At 36.9% G+C, this 16846-nt stretch overlaps 1 non-coding gene across 1 annotated transcript; it reads right to left on the reverse strand.

Annotated features, from left to right (window-relative positions):
• Positions 1–12258: 12258 nt before the first annotated feature.
• Positions 12259–12379, reverse strand: LOC118995602 (small nucleolar RNA SNORA61). Its single transcript, XR_005068315.1, has one exon. It is a non-coding gene; the product is annotated as a small nucleolar RNA SNORA61 (small nucleolar RNA).
• Positions 12380–16846: the final 4467 nt, after the last annotated feature.

Consider the following 16846-nt stretch of genomic DNA (forward strand, 5'->3'; position numbering starts at 1 on the left):
CATTTGCAGAAACAGACAGCTCCTTAGCTGGGCAAAAAACATGCCTGTGATGATGGAAAGCAGGTGTGACACAGCTGGAAGGCGAGGGTTGCCATGGTCACAGCGAAAGCCTTCAGACAGCTCAGATGCTTGGAGAGAGCTGGCCCCCAGGATCCCTATGAGGTCTGATCTTTCCGCAGCCCCGATGGATGACATTCCCTGGGGAAGCCTGAGTGCTCACCGCTGTGAGGAGCTGCCACGGACTGCTTCATAGATTCAAGTTTGATTAGACAAAATCATCCTGGAACATTCGATTTTGCCCTCGTATTTTAACGTCAAAGCAACTGACATGGATTGAGAGTACTTACGGTGTTTGGGTTTTTGAACCCATTAGTCACTCACGCTTACTTCTTCAGAGTGGGTTTTGAATTGTGCTCTGAGGTCCGAGTGCCGGGGTTTCATCACAGGCTGTAGGACTTTTTAGCCTGTGTGATTCTCGGATTCTGAGCGGTCCGTTTGACGTTTTTGTGCCTCGTTTTCACTCCCGTGAAGTGGAGGATGATAATAAAACCTCCCTCATGGAGGTTTTCAGGAGGATTCAATAAGATCACACAGGTGAAGCGTTTGGAGCTGTGCCTGGCACAGTCCTCAGTAAATGCTAGTTAATCTATTTTCAAATGAGCCACAAATTGAGTTACTTATGTTCACACAGAGACATTCATTTTGAAAACTGTTTAATTTCCAAGTTTTAGAGATTTTAGAATATACCGAACTCAGCTGAAAGTGTGTTCATATGCGTGTATGCGTGCGGCGGATGCCAGGAAAGGGTAAGCGGTGCAGACATCCAGGCGCTGGCTGTTTATCTCCCTGGTCCTAAAACAGGAAAGCAGTAAAGCCACAGCTGAGAATACTAGGCTCCTTGACATTTTTAAACTATTTTTTCCAAGTTCTAATTCTAGAGTTAGAGTTATCTTTTAATTATGTTCAGTGCGGCAGGGAGATGAAATGAGGCTGCCCTTTGGGAAGGCACAATTTTGGTGATATACTCACGCTCTTACAAACGTTGCCTAAAAAGAGTTTATTTTGGGGGACCCATTTCCCTATTCGGATTACGCAGAGAGATGCACATTGCACCGCCAGCACAATGTAGTTTATTAAGGACCTCAGTTGTTGAATTAAAAAATATGTTTATTGATTTTTAGAGAGAGAGGAGGGGAGAAAGAGAGAGAGAGAGACATTGATGGGTTGCCTTCTGTATGCTCCTGAAGCAGGATTAAACCAGCAGCCTTGGTATGTGCCCTGACTGGGAATCGAACATTCAACTTTTGGTGCATGGGAGCACAGTGCGACCAACTGAGCTCTTGCAAAGGTCCGTGGGAATATGCAAATGGTACAACAAAATCCAGAGCTGACAGGCCATTCCCGCTCCAAGTGTGATCATTAATCATTATGACTTGTCTTCGCATAGGTAAAAAGCACCCTGCAGAGTGAAACGTCTAGCAAGAACTGGTTTTGTCACTAAAAACCCGCCATCCACTCAGTTCTTGATAAACTAACTTTATATGTTGTTACGACATAAACGTTCCATCCCAAACATAAAAAAGGGGATTTGCACGCATTTATTGCAAGATAATGGACATACAGTAAACTGTTCATATTAGAAAGTATAAAATTTGATGAATTTTGACATTTGTGTGAGACCATCACACAATGAATATAATGATTATATGTATCTGTCATCTTGAAGTTGCCTCTGCCTTTGTGATTTCTCTCTCCTGACACTTTGCTATTTCTAAGGCGACCACTGGTCTTGTTTCTGGCAATATAGATTAGCTGGTGCTTTTTCTGAGTTTTTTATAAATGGAGTCTACTTTGGGTTTTTTCAATCAGTGTAATTGTTCTGAGATTCATAGATGTTATATATATTACTAGTTTAATTCTTTTTATTGCTGCAAGTTTTCTATTGTACGGATATTCATTTCTATTGTTCTGTCTATTCATCCTCCTTTCGATGGACTTTTTAACTGTTTTGGGTTTTGTGCTAATATGGATTAAAGTTCTAAGATAATTTCTGCACAAGTCTTTGTGTACACAAATGCTTTGATTCACTTGTGTGAAAATCTATGAAGTGAATGGCTGAACCAAGTGGTAGGGTTATGTTTAGCTTTTTAAAAAATATTTTATTTATTTACTTTTTAGAGAGAGGGGAAGGGAAGGAGAAAGAGTGGGAGAGGAACATCAGTGTGTGGTTGCCTGTTATGTTTCCCCCACTGGGGACCTGGCCTGCAACCCAGGCATGCGCCCTGACTGGGAATTGAACCAGCAACCCTTTGCTTCACAGGCCCGTGCTCAATCCACTGAGCTACACCAGCCAGGGCGGATTATGTTTAGCTTTTTAAAGGATCTGTCCACAGTTTTCAAAATGGCTAAACCATTTCCCAAACAGGCATGAGAGTCCCATTTCTTCAGAGACTTGCTAACACTTGCTAGACTCAGTCTTTTTAATGTTAGCCCTTCTAGTGGATGTGTAGTGGTATCTCACTGTGGTTTTCATTTGTTTTCCCTAAAGAATAAAGATGTTGATTTTTTTTCATGTGTAAATAAATTCTGTATATTTTCTTGGATCAAGTGTCTGTTCAAATCTTTTGCCTGTTTTTATGATTGTTTGTCTTCTTATTATTGGGTTTTAAGAAATTATATATTCTCGTGGTTCGATTCCCAGTCAGGGCACATGCCTGGGTTGCAGGCCAGTTCCCAGCAGGGGACTCACAAGAGGCAACCATACACTGATATTTCTCTCTTTCTCTTCCTCTCTAAAGATAAATAAATAAAATCTTAAAAAAAAGAAATTATATATTCCATCTATCAGTCCTTTATGGAATAAAGGACTGTTTTGTAAATATTATCTTTAAGTCTGTGGCTTGCTTTTTTATTTTCTGAGTAGTATTGGATGAAGAACAAAGTTTAGAATTTTAATTAAGTATAATTAATTGATTGTTTTATTTAATATCTTTTTGTATTCTATTTAAAATATCTTTGCCAAAACCAAGATTAGTAAAATTTTTCTTCTATGCTTTCTTCCAAAAATTTAATAGTGTTAGGTCATATATTTCAGCCCATGATTAGTTTTTTTACATATGGTATCAAGGAATGGTTGAGCTTTTTTTCTCTCCGTTTTTAAAAATAAGGTTACCCCATTGTTTTTGTTGAAAGGGTTATCATTTCCCCATTGAATTGCTTTGGCGCCTCCGTTAAAATTAAGTTACCATATGTGTGTATATCTATTTCTGGACTCTATTTGGTTGCATTGAATGGCATATGTATCTTTATGCCAATATCACACTTTCTTAATTAATACAGTACCACAATATAGTTTGAAATCAGATAGTTTATAAGTTCAACTGTTCCTTTTGTAAAAAGCCAATTTCACTCTTTAGGTCTTATGCATTTACATATAAATATTGGAGTCAGTTGGTCAATTTCTGTTAAAAACCTGCTGGAATTTTGTTTGAGATTGCATCAAATTTATACACCAATTCAGGAAGAATGAAATATTAACAATAATTGACATGACCCCAGAATATGGTACCTTTCTTCTATTTTCATCTTTAAACTTTTTATCACAATTTTTTCAGTTTCTAGTGTATAGGTATTACATATACTTTTAAATTTTCCCCTAAATGTTTCAAATTTTTAATGTCTTTATAAATAGAATGGTTTAAAATTTTTAATTTCTGATTGCTTTTTACTAGTTGTGGTTGTAAAACCGTCACTAATCTTTGTATACTGACTGTGTAAACTATGCTACTAGTTAACACAATCAGTAAACAATTAAATAATCCTGTTATTAGCTCTAGTAGTAGATTTTTTGCAGATTCTTTTTCTACATAGATGATAGTGTCAGCTATGAATAAAGACAATTTTCTTCTTATTTCCCCAATCTCTGTGTTTTTTTTTCTTCTTTAATACACTGACCAGGACTGCCTGTGTGATGTTGAATAAAATTGTCAGGATGATTAAATGAGTTTTATGTTGTCTAGCTCTGGCATTTTTGTATTCTCTTACATATTTTTTTGAAGTTTGTTCTATGTTTCACCTAAGTTCCTTGAAAACAGCAAAGTAACCATTAGCTTAGGGCTCATTTGACTCCACTATTGAGATAGTCTTTTTCCAAGTATATAATCCATTGCCTCATGCATTGATAGATTTCATCACTTCAGCTGTTGGGAGGATAAACTATTCCCAGGCCACTATGATCTCTGGAATTGCTTTACCAGCCTCCAAAAGTTCACATGCATATTCTAAAAAGTACTCACTTGAAGACTCAAGAGAAATTCCTTGCATGTTTTCAGAATTCTTTCTCTCTTTATAGCACTCTTTGTCTGTTACTCTGCCCTAAGGATTCTAGCTCCTTTGAGACCCCCAACTCTCAACTCTGTCTTCATTCAGGAGCGCTTTCAGGGCCTTTTTGGTTTCCACGGTCTGTCTGGAGGCCTGGAAACTCTGCAGTGTTGGCAGTGTTATGCCTCACTTTGTTTGTCTCCTTTTCCTCAGGGCCCTGCTCTGTCCTGAGACAACTTTCGTCTAATGTCTGAAAACTTCATTTCATGTATTTAGTTCATGTAAAAGTGTTTGTAGTGATTGGATAAAACCGGCTCCTATTATTCCATCATGGCCAGAAGCAAAAGTCTTAGGGGTATTTTGAGTTTATAAACTTTGTCAAAGTTATTAGGACTCATTTATTTGACTCATTCAGAAATGGAAACCCAATTCAACTTCCTGAAATAGCAGAAATATGAAAGAGCTCACCAAAGTGGAAAATAAAACGAAGATGATAATATGCAAAAGTTTAAACAGTATAATGAAAATGCATAGTCTCTTCCATCTCGTATTTGCTTGGCTTTATTTTCAGAAAACCTCTTTCCACAGAGTGGAAATATGGCAGCTTTAATATTATGTGAAACTTAGAATGTTGATGTCAGAGGAAGGGTGAACCAACATCTTTTCTAATAACTCTGGTAACATTATTTAAGGAGATTCTGACTGGCCCAGTTTAACTTACACATGAGTTCTGAAGCAATTACTCTGGTCAAGCTTAGCCAAGAAGGGTATACAAGTCAGCCATGGCAGGAATCTCAGGGATTGTGCAGATTATTTATGGTGAGGAAGAAGTGACTCCGCCAAACAAGAGATGTTGGGGAAATACCCAGTAAATGTCCACTATATTTAGCTGGTAATATTGTTTAGGGCATGCATTAGTTTTCCATCTCTGCAACACAAGTTACTCCAAAATGTATCAGCTTGAACCAACACATATTACTTACTATGTCATAGATTCTGTTGGTCAGGAATTTTAAAGTCACAGTCATCCTTGGCTAGGTGGTTCTGGGTCAGGAACCAGGTGGTTCCCTCTTGAAGGTGAAGTCAGCTCTTGGCCAGGGCTGCTATCTCCTGAAAGTCTGACTGGGTCAAATGTGGGTGGGATCTGCTTCCAAGCTTACTCACTTGCTTGTTGGTAGGTTTAAGTTCTTTGCTGGCTGTTGACTGGAAATCTCAGTTCCTCACCATGTAGGGCTTTCTATAAGCTGCCAAAAGGCTCTCACTAGCCACAGCTTAATTCCCTAAGAGTGAGTGACCTCAGAGAGAGAGTTTTTGTAAGTTTTTGTAAGTAAGATGGAAGCTGCAGGCTTTTTATAACCTATTATCACAAATGATATGATATCACTTCTGCCATATTCTACTCAAGGGGAAAGAGTTATGTTTCATCTCTTGAAAGGAAAAATATATATATAAATTGTGAACATATTTTCTTAAAGATTTTATTTATTTATTTATCTTTAGAGGGGAAGAGAAACATCAATGTATGGTTGCCTTTTGTGCGTCCCCTGCTGGGAGTTGGCCTGCAGGGAACCGGCCTGCAACCCAGGCATGTGCCCTGACTGGGAATCGAACCGTGATCCTCTGGTTCGCAGGCCCGCACTCAATCCACTGAGCTACACCAGCCAGGGCAAATTGTGAACATATTTTTAATATTACCACACAACTTTTATGAGTAGAACTTATAACCTACAATAATCACAAGAACTTGTATTTTTTCAATTGTTTCTTCACATATTTACTTGATTTGTGGTCTGAAAAAATTAGAATTATATTACTATCTCAAAAATACAATCATTTTTGAAATACTCTTAATATAATAAACACATTTTTTCAGAGCACAAATTAACCTGATTTGTGGTCTGAAAAAATTAGAATTATATTACTGTCTCAAAAAGATAATCATCTTTAGAAATACTCCTAATATAATAAATATATTTGTATGGTGGTAATAATTAGTTGATATCTGGATTGCTTTAGGAATGAAAAGAAGTTCAAAAATATGCTGATAGACTGTATTTCAAACATTGGGAACATTTTATACAAATTCAGAAAACCTATTAGAATGAAAAAATAATTGCAACATTTTGTCTTCAGAGACTTAATGTAAGCTTGTGTCTTAATATAAGCTTGTGTCTTATATCAGTAAGCGTCACTTGAGGTTACTGTCAAGTTCACTACACTGTGAAGGAGATGAATACATGTGATACCTTGTATTCTATTTAAAGTTGTGGCCTACAGACACCCACCTGGTTATATTTTACAAGTAAGTTTCTACCTCATGTAGACATTTCTGAAAATGTGGTGATATTTTTAGTAGGGTAATAATAGCATGACAACTAATTAAAGTCACTATTTGTTACCTCATTAAAGTCACTATTTGTTACTTTACTTTTTTCAAGTTGCTAACAGCTACCTTGACAGTAACCTGCTACCTTTTCTCAAATTTACTATGTTTACTGTAACAAAGAGGCAGAAAATATTTTAAAATGCTTTTTCTCTCACTTGCTTTAATTCTAATTTTTCCTTTCAATGTGGAAATATTGAAAGGAAATATCTACATGGACAGTAGCGGTGAACATTTCTTCAACTTTAAACATGAAGATTTCTTTTTAAACCTACTCTTCTCAAAGTTATAGAAACAATTCTAAGAGTACATAAGGTTGTATCAAAAGTAAACTTCTTTTCCATCCTGGGCTCCTAGTGTTTCTGCTCTCTTGCCCAGAAAAAACAATTCTCGCAGATTCCTGTGTCCTTAAAGAGGCCAGTCTATGCATTTGGAGTGGCGGGCATGCATCTGTGTGTGAGAGCAATGTGGGTGGCTGTTCATGGATTTATATTCATGCATACGCACACTCTCTCGTTTTTCATTATGTCAGTGATTCCTAGGTTTAGCATGTCTCACCAGCAGCTGGAGGGCTTGCTAAAACACAGTTTCTTCCATGCACCACCCTTTAGAGTTTCTGATTTACTAGGATAGGACCATGACTTGAGAATTTGCCTTCTAACGAGTTCTAGGTGATGCTGATGATGCTGGTTTGGGGATCACACTTTCGGAATCACTGAATTATGCAAACGTCAGAAACTGGCTTTGTTTCTTATCTACTGAAGATTTGTTAATGCCATTTTGCTTGAAAATGCAGTGTTCTCTTTCTGGCACTTGAACTCTAGGTGGCTAATTTGTCCTTATTGATGGATGATGCTTTGATGGTTTCTAATGTTTGAGGTTTTAGTGAGAGCAGGTAAATTGGTCGATATGCATTTTCCAAAATGGACAATTAGCCTAATGTACAGTTTGCAGATCAATTCACACACACAAAAAAACAAATGGAAGAAAAGTTCATTTTGTGGAATAACTAATTTGATGAATTTATCAATGATAGTCCTACCAGGACTGTTTTGATACCTCTAAAAGAAATAATATAACAGTTTTATGAGAATGCTCAATTTTAATTACAGGTGACATATACTTTTCTTAAAATTAACTAAAATTAGATTGAGGTTAGTGATGAAATTGGCTAGAGGATCATAAAACTGTTTACAATCTAGTGAAATAGAAATCAGTATATATTAAAAATCTCAATTCATGCTATTTTTCTAATTTAATTTTTGCCATATTATAGATGATCGTAGTATGTAAACTGCCAGTGACTTTATTCATATGCCTTTGAATATAATTGTTTAGCTTTTAACATATTGATTATCCCCTTGCAAATACCTTAATAATATAGCAACTTTAATTATATATGTCTAGCAAACAAAGGTAAGAGTGAGTACTGTTAAAATTTTGTTAATTTCTCAATTTAAGTTAAATTAAGAACAATTTAAATCCAAAGTAACTGATAGAAATAGAAATACTTCAAGTAACCCTACCACACATAAAATATTGAAATCTTGGTTTTGAAAAACCAGAATTTGAGTTGTGCTGACTTAGCAATTTTCAGAAAGATTACATTTAAAAGGTCAAAATCAATCAGAACACCAAGTAACAAAAGTAAGGTTCTATGGGTAGAATGAAATGATTAGTGACTTAAATTTGATATTTGTTAATCATAAGTGGAAAACTGAGGCTTTTACTTTTGCCTAGGATGTAAAAAGTTAAAAAGAGTGCTATTACCCTAAAAATAAAAAAGTCAGATAAATGACAAAACCGTAACTTTTTTCTTTTTTAGCTCATCAGAGAGCTGATGTCGCAGGAAATCCAACCAGAAATCCAAAGACAGGAAGAATCCTCCAAGGAGGGACAAAGCAGGAGCAAGTGTTTGTGTGTGTGTGTGTGTGCGTGTGTGTTTGTGTGTGTGTGTGGCAGAGTGTGGAGGAGGTGTTGGGCCATCCAAGCTGTTAGGATTCAGCTAAACTTTTTTTAATGATTTGCTAAAGGCCAAGGGAGAGGATTAAAACCTTGGGCTGCCTGGCTGGTGTGGCTCAGCGGATTGAGCACTGGCCTGTGAAACAAAGAGTCACTGGTTCGATTCCCAGTCAGGGCACGTGCCCGGGTTGCAGGCTGGGACCCCAGCAGGGTATGGATGAGAGGCAACCACATAGTGATGTGTCTCTCTCCTTCTCTTTCTCCCTCCCTTCCCTTCTCTAAAAATAAATAAAAATAAACAAATAAAACCTTGGGAGTTATGAACAAAAATAGAGTCTTCACCTACGTACAGAGTCTTCCCAGGGCTGCTCACAAGAAAGACTAAAACCTGGGAGTGACGGTTGAGACTCCCTCAGCAGTCAGGCCTGCAGGACGGCAGTGACGGTGTCAATGGGGAGAGCATGAAGCCCCTCCCAGGACTTTCTCTCAGAGATTTAAGGTGAGGGAGGAGGAAAAACAAATGCTATTTTATGCAAGAAACGGGTGAACACCCATTTACCCCTACAGCGGGGTAAAAGATAAAAGAAAAAACACACAATGCCCTCTGTGCTAAAGAAAAAACACCAACAAAATGCTTTACCTCTGGGGAAAAGTCAGAAAAAAATTCTGGGGTGTGGACTCTACACTAACAAAGTAGGGTTATTTATATTTTCCTGCCTTTGTTTTTTTTAAAGATTTTTTATTTATTTATCTTTAGAGGGGAAGGAGAGAGGGCAGAAACATCAATGTATGGTTGCCTTTTGTACATCCCCTGTTGGGAACTAGCCTGCAGGGAACCAGCCTGCAACCCGGGCATGTGCCCTGACTGGGAATCGAACCGCGATTCTCTGGTTTGCAGGCCTGTGCTCAATCCACTGAGCTACGCCAGCCAGGGCTTTTTCCTGTCTTTGGACAACAGGCAGGAAACTCTTTTGCAAACACGATTCACCAAATATTCAAGGCAGAGTTTGGCTGAAAGAGGGAAGAAGAGCATGAGTACTAAGAAGGCCCCACTCCAGAGACCTCAGTGCAACGTTGGCTGAAAAACGAGGCCTAACATTTCTACTGAAAAAAGTAGACAACAGGATTTAACAAATGGGGAATTTCAGTAGAAAGGTGTAAATTATAAGAAAGAAAAAAATGTAAGTGCTAGAAATAATTTTAAAAAATGTGATAACAGATAACAAATGGCTTTGATGGGTTCACCAGTAGACTTGACATAGGTTAGGAATGAATTTGTTAATTTAAACATAGGTCAATACACAAGAGAAAATAAAAGTAAGAAAAAACATGTCCAGGCATCCAAGAGCAGTGGGACAATATCAGTTTATAACATATCTATAACTGGAATCTCCCATGAAAAATAGATTTTCTATTTGAAAGTTTCTTTTTATTATTAAATCATTTAATGCTATAAATGTCTCTCTTGACAGTGACTTAACTGCTTCTCACAAATTTTTATATGCTAAATTTTTATTAATGAATGCACCTTTTTATTTGCCTTGTGACTTCTTCTTTAGCCCATAGATTATTTAGAAGTGTGCTGTTTAGTCTTCAAATATTTGGAAATTTTTCTGTTATCTTCCTGTTATTGATTTCTGGTTTGATTTCACTGTGGTCAGAAAATATACTCTGTATTTCTTTTTTCATTACCTGAAGCTTTATTTAAGGCCCAGGATGTAGTCTTTCTTGGTGTCTGTTCCACAGACACTTGAAAAAAAAGGGCTGTTCTGCTGTTGTCGAGGGGAATGTTGTATTAATGTCAATTAAATCTTTTTGAGTGATGATGGTGTCATTTTATATTCTTGATGACTTTCTGCCTGGTGTTCTGTTGATTGTTGACATCTCCAACTATAATTATGGGTGTCTATTGCTTCTTTCAGTTCTATACATTTTTTCTTCACGTTATTAATTTCTGTTGTTTGGTGCACATGCATTTAGAATTGCTGTGTTTTCTTGGAGAGTTGGCTCTTCTATCATTATACATTGTCTCTCTGCCCCTGGTACATTTCCTTGCACTGAAGTAAACCTTATCTGATATTAATATGCTCACAATATACTTATGCTTTCATTTGACTAAAATGTTAATATGACATATGTATTTTCATCCTTTTACTTTTAAGTTGAATCGATTTCCCCAAATGGTTAGGTTGTCCTTTCTCTCTCACTACCTTCAAAATTTATTACAATGTTTTGGCATCAATTTATTTGGGCTTGGCCTGCATGAGGTTTGTGCAGATTGTTGAATCTGTAGTTTATTTTTTGCCATATTTGGGAAGTTTTCAGCCATCATTTCTTTGAGTATATTTTTAGTCCTATCCTCTTTCTCCTCTCCTTTCTACACTCTGATAACATTTAGATCTTTAGTTAGTTCTATGTTTTTAGTCTATGAGTTATTCAGATTGGATAGTTTCTATTGTTTGATTTTCTAGTTCATTTATTCTTCCCCCCTTCTACTTTTCCCTTGATCCCATATACTGAGCTCTTGATTTAGGTTATTGTATTTTTCAGTTTTAAAATTTCCATTTGGTTGTTCCTTACAGATTTTATTTCTTTGCTGAGACTCTATATGTCTTTGCTGAGGTTTCCTATGTTTCCATAGTTTCTGTAATTGCTTATTGAAGCATTCTTATCATGACAGCCTTAAAATCTTTGTCAGATAATTCTAGCAACCCTGTCATCTTGGTCTTGGCATCTATTGATTCTTCTTTCATTCAGTTTGAGATCTTTGTGGTTCTTTGTTTAAGAAGTGACTTTTTGATTGACATCTGGACGTTTTGGGGTTATGTTGTGAGACCACATCTTATTTAAAACTCTTTCAGCTGGATTTATGTGACACCATTCTAGGAAGAAAGGATCTGCCTTGAGGAAATAGGTACAAGTTCCTTAAGACAGTTACCGCATTGACACACGGTGGGGGTCCTTATTACTTCTAGGCAGGGCTGAGGGTTCGGTGGTCCCAGCTCCCCAGGTGGGCTCACTGACACTGCAGGCTTGTTACTGGCTGGCAGAGACGAACACCTTGGCTCCCTACTTGGCTGTTTCTGAAGCCATCCTGGCAGGGAAAGGGGTTGAGGTATTTCATTGTATCCTCAATCGGCCTTTGCCAGCATGATTGGAGTGAAACCACAGATTTTCGGAGTAAAGAAGTTACTTTCTAAAAGTTTTTTTTTTTTGCCTCCCTAGGCTGCCCTTTTTCTGGTTCCTTTGGCTGGAGAGTCTTGTGTTAGGGCTTCTTTTTACACGTGTCTGTTAGTATTTCCGGTTGGCCAGCTTTTTCAGCTCCGAGTCTGTGAAGATTGGGCAAATCGGGAAACCTAAGGAACTCACCGCTGTGTCTTTTCTGTTTCTACTCTTTAGACTCGTCTAATGTTTGTTTGATGTACAACCTAGGGTTTTGAGTTGTACTTACTGAAGGGAATAAAGAAAAGTATGTCAAGTCTCTCTTTCCGGAAACAGAAGTCTAAATTTTTTTGTTTATTTCTTATTCACTCATGTTATGTCTTTATTCTTTTCTTACCTTCTAAATTAGCATGATACTTTTTTTTTTTTTACCTTGTTTGAAACTAGCCCACACGCTACAGAGCTGTGAGGCCAGCGTCAGTGTTACTTTCCCTCCTTTTTATGATCACCAAGACCGGCGTACAGATCCGATGGGAAAGGGAATCAGAGGGTTAGCATGGTGCTTTTTAATTAAAAAAAAATTTTTTAGACTTTATTCATTTTTAGAAGGGAAGGGAAGGAGAGAGGGAGAGAAATATCAATGTATGGTTGCCTCTCATGGGTCCCCTGCCAGGAACTGTCCTGCAACCCAGGCATGTGCCCTGACTGGGAATCGAACTGCAATCGTCTGGTTCCCAGGCCCGTGCTCAATCCACTGAGCTACGCCAGCCAGGGCCCAGTATGGTGCTTTTTAATGATAGACTTTCAAGTGTAAAATATATTCCATTAGCATAAAATTATGTGAGAGAGATGGGATAGAGATATGAGTTCAAGCAGAAAATGGCTAGATGTTAAATTTAGGAATGTTAAAGAAAAGATTGATTTGGCACTTGAAAATAAGTGATGGTTGGTAGAAGTATATTATTGGATTTATATTCCTTAAACACATTTAAAAAAGAGAGATTTAATCATTTTATTTAATATGTTCTATTTATATTAAACTGGGAATCACATCCTTTGGAACTACAAAAACTTCTGATTAATGATGGCAAGTCCACTTAAAAAGTGGGTAAGAAGGTAGAGTTCTCAAAAATATTTAGAAAATATGTTAGCAAAAAAGGTTGAGTCCATTGCTCTGGGATATGTGCCTCCGTTTGAGATTGCTTGGTTCTGTGTGTGAAGAGCTTCGGAGAATGTGAGATGATTTTCCAGAGTGGTTGTGACTATTTGCATTCCCGTTGGCCGTGCATGACAATGTCCTTGCCAGCACTGATATGATCAGATTTATACATTTTGGGTACTATGATCAGAATAAAATGTTGTCTCATTATGGTTTTAATTTGCCTTTTCCTGATTGTTGATGAAGTTGAGCATCTTTCAATGGCTTATTTCCATACTGATTTTCTCTCCATTCAAGTGGCTGGCATTGCCAATACTTAAGTTTTCCCAGAATTTTCTAGTGGGTTAATTATAATTTTCATATTGACTTGGAGGCATTCTTTATATATTTACTAATCTTATGTCTCTTATGTCAGTTATGTGGTATGTTTAATTCCTCATATTCCTCATAGTTTTGTGGGTTATATATCTACCCATTATGGTGGTTTTTTTTTTAAGATTTTATTTATTTATCTTTAGAGGGGGAGGGAAGGAGAGAAATATCAATGTATGGTTGCTTCTCATGAGTCCCCTGCCGGGAACTGGCCTGCAACCCAGGCATGTGCCCTGACTGGGAATTGAACCGCGATCGTGTGGTTTGCAGGCCCACGCTCAATCCACTGAGCTACACCAGCCAGGGCTTTCATTATGGTGTTTTTGATAAATATATGATTTCAATGTTAATAAAGCAATATGTATTAGCCTTTTTCCTTTTAAAGTTTGCATTTTATTTTCTTGTTTGAAACATATCTTTCTTACTTCTAGGTCTAGAGATATTCTGTTTTTACAATACTTCTGAAAGTTTTTGTAACTTTGAGGTTCACATTTAAATCTTTAATTCACCTAAAATTGATTTTTGTGTAAGAGATAACAAGATTTAGATTTTGTTTTTCCTTTGTAAAATTGTGTGAACACAATTTAAAAAGTAACTCTCCTCTCACCCCCATACTGTCAATGTCACTTCCACCAAAAGTTAATTTCCATGTGTTCATGGGGCTGGTTCTGGGCTCAGTCTCTCTCCCTCTCTCTCCCTTGCTCTTTCTCTGTCTGTGTCTCTCTGAATGACCACTGTACAGTTTTATTTATTATAGCTTAAAATAAATCTCGACATAATAGTAAATCTTGTAGTTCTTCTGAACATCTCAAACATGCTTAAATGATAGTAGCCTTTTTGTTTGAAGGTTGTTTGCTCATCTCTAGTGCTGTTATTACTGTTTAAGTATCACTAATTTTTTAACACCTGGAGGATTTTAGGTCAGCTATTACAAAATGAATGGTATGGAGGAGAATCCAGCTTGCAGTCTGGGCTTTCGGGATATCTCTCTGGCTCTCCGTAGAGTTCTATAGGACAAAATTGTGTGTGTGTGTGTATCTTTGTCTTATTTTTACCTGACCAAAACTGGGATTGTAGGTTGTACTTACCTACTCATGGTTTCTACCTTGCTACAGTAATTATAAAGACTGCATCTGTGTATTTCTTCAGTTATTTTGGTTTTCCCTGCAAATTAGTATTTTCAAACATGTAGCAAAAAGCTCCTGCAACTAATTCCCTCCACTCTGTTATGAATGTTCCAAATCAGGGCCGTTCGATTTGTTCGTCGTGTCTCTCCCTGACATCTTCCCTGGTCAGCAGCTTGTGTCTCTTTTTCCTTCACGTTGGTCCAATTTTCACTCCACTTAGAAGTCCTTCTTCATTCATTTGGAAGTAGATGTCCAGGCTACTTGTTAGTATCAGTGAAGATAATTTCCATTTTACTTCTGTGCTCTCCTTGTTTTTGCTTGATTTCAGCTAATAGGTTTTTAAAGACTTAATTTGAAACCTCAGCTTGACTTTTGAAGTTACTGAAATAATTTATATATCAGGTTTTATCTTTGATCAATATCAAATTCTAGAGACCATTTTTTTTTGCATGAGAGGAAAACATTTAGTATTACGCAGACCACAGAAAACTTGTAATAGACCACATGATGCAATCAAGGATATAACATAATAAAGTATTTTTACAGATTTAAATTACAAAGTGTCTTGGCAAGAAGGTATACTTGCATGTTATATTTTTAAAATTCTTGAATATGTTCTAATACATTCATTAAAATATGCATTAGAAAAAATAATGTAATTGATTATATATATTTTTTGTGTGTGGCAGCATGAGGTAGGGAGAAGGTATTTATTAAGTGTGTACCACATGTCTAGTGCTAAGCAGAAAGTCAGTCAGAAACTGATTTTTTAGCACTAAGAAGAATGTTTTAACTGTGGCTAACACATTGAGAACTCCAAAGGAGGTACCAAAGATTACCTTTTAATATTTTGAAATATTTAACTTGAAAACTATCGTGAGTAGGAATCGTGCGTAGATGTGGTGGGTTAACCCACTGATATGTCATCTCATTGCAAACTCCTTATTTAAAATGCTACTCATTTTATGGGGATCTAATTCTAGGAAAGAGGGGGATTTGAGGGAATTCTGGCTCTTTTGTTCTTATTGAGTCCTACATTTAAAAATGCTGTGCTCAGTCTCTTGGTCAACTCTTTAGATTGGCAAAAGCCTCCCTGAATGTGAGGTTTTCCTTCTCTGGGTTTCTGTGTCGTCCTGCAGCTTGGCCCAGGTGACTAACCTATCATCTTCAGTGGTAGCTGTGAAAAGGTGCCTTAAAATTAATCTATTCCTAATAATAGTCTCCTGAAAAGTTCTTGAACTAATCTTCTTTCCAGACAGTAATAATTTGTTCCAAAATAGATTAATTACTTTAAAATGCTATAAAGTAAAAATCTCTAAAAGTTATAATTAGCCTTAACAAAAGGTACAATATTTAATTTTGGTGTAACAAATATTAATTCTCATTAAAATGTCAATTACTGGGGTTTGCAATAAATAAAACAAAGCTTGTCCCAGCTTTCATATATTTTTTCATATGACTTAGTTGTAATTTCATAGCTTCTAATAAAACTTTATCAGTTTTCATCAAGCCCAATTACTGGCAACTCAATACAATTCTGGATTTCTTATAAAACTAAAACACATTCCTCTTTGAACTTATAATAATAGTATCAGGGAGCCTAATCTCGTTATGAAAATTAATTGATTTCATCACTGAAGGATGGGGTAGCTTAAACTGGTACAGAGTTGTGTGCTTTAGGTTCTGAAACTCATGATGTTAATACCGTTATACTTTTGCTTTTATCTTAAGTTAAGGCTGTTCGTACTTTTGTGCAGCTAACGGAAAATAGGCCCTTATCAGTTCAAATTCTGGGAATCTGAGGAGGTCGGGGAACAAGAGGCAGATATATTTAAGGAGGCAGAATGAAGAAGTGAAAATAGCGTACACCGGAGTCAGGCAAGGCCTGGAATCCTCTCCCTGCCACTTACGGAATAAATTAGAACAAGTTATTTAAGCTCTCAGAGCCTCAGTTTATTTGTCTATAATTTAAGAATTGTAATACTTCTTCGGTGTGCTGTGAGAGCACTAAACAATATAATGTGCATGAATATCTTGCACATGGCAGTTGTTATAAATGTAATGTGGCCAGTACCTCCTTCTGTGTCCCCCTAGGCCCAAGGCAGTGACAAATCACAAGTTCCAGACAAAACACAGAGAAAAGCTGCCCTTTTCTTCCTCTCATCCCCAAATCTATTTTCTGGCCTGTACATTATGGTAACGGACAAAAGACTTTATTGCACTCTCCACCAAGTAAAAGCATTAAAATCATCTCCAGTAAATTAAATGATAAACCCGCCTCTCCCTGGGATATGAAACTTGTGGATAGGAGGTCCATTTCTCCTGCTATGAGAAGAATAATAATAGCTCCTGGTTGTTTAA

This window comes from Sturnira hondurensis, unplaced genomic scaffold (assembly GCF_014824575.4).
Source record: "Sturnira hondurensis isolate 20B ecotype Veracruz unplaced genomic scaffold, ASM1482457v3 Scaffold0010128, whole genome shotgun sequence".
Taxonomy (NCBI): domain Eukaryota; kingdom Metazoa; phylum Chordata; class Mammalia; order Chiroptera; family Phyllostomidae; genus Sturnira; species Sturnira hondurensis.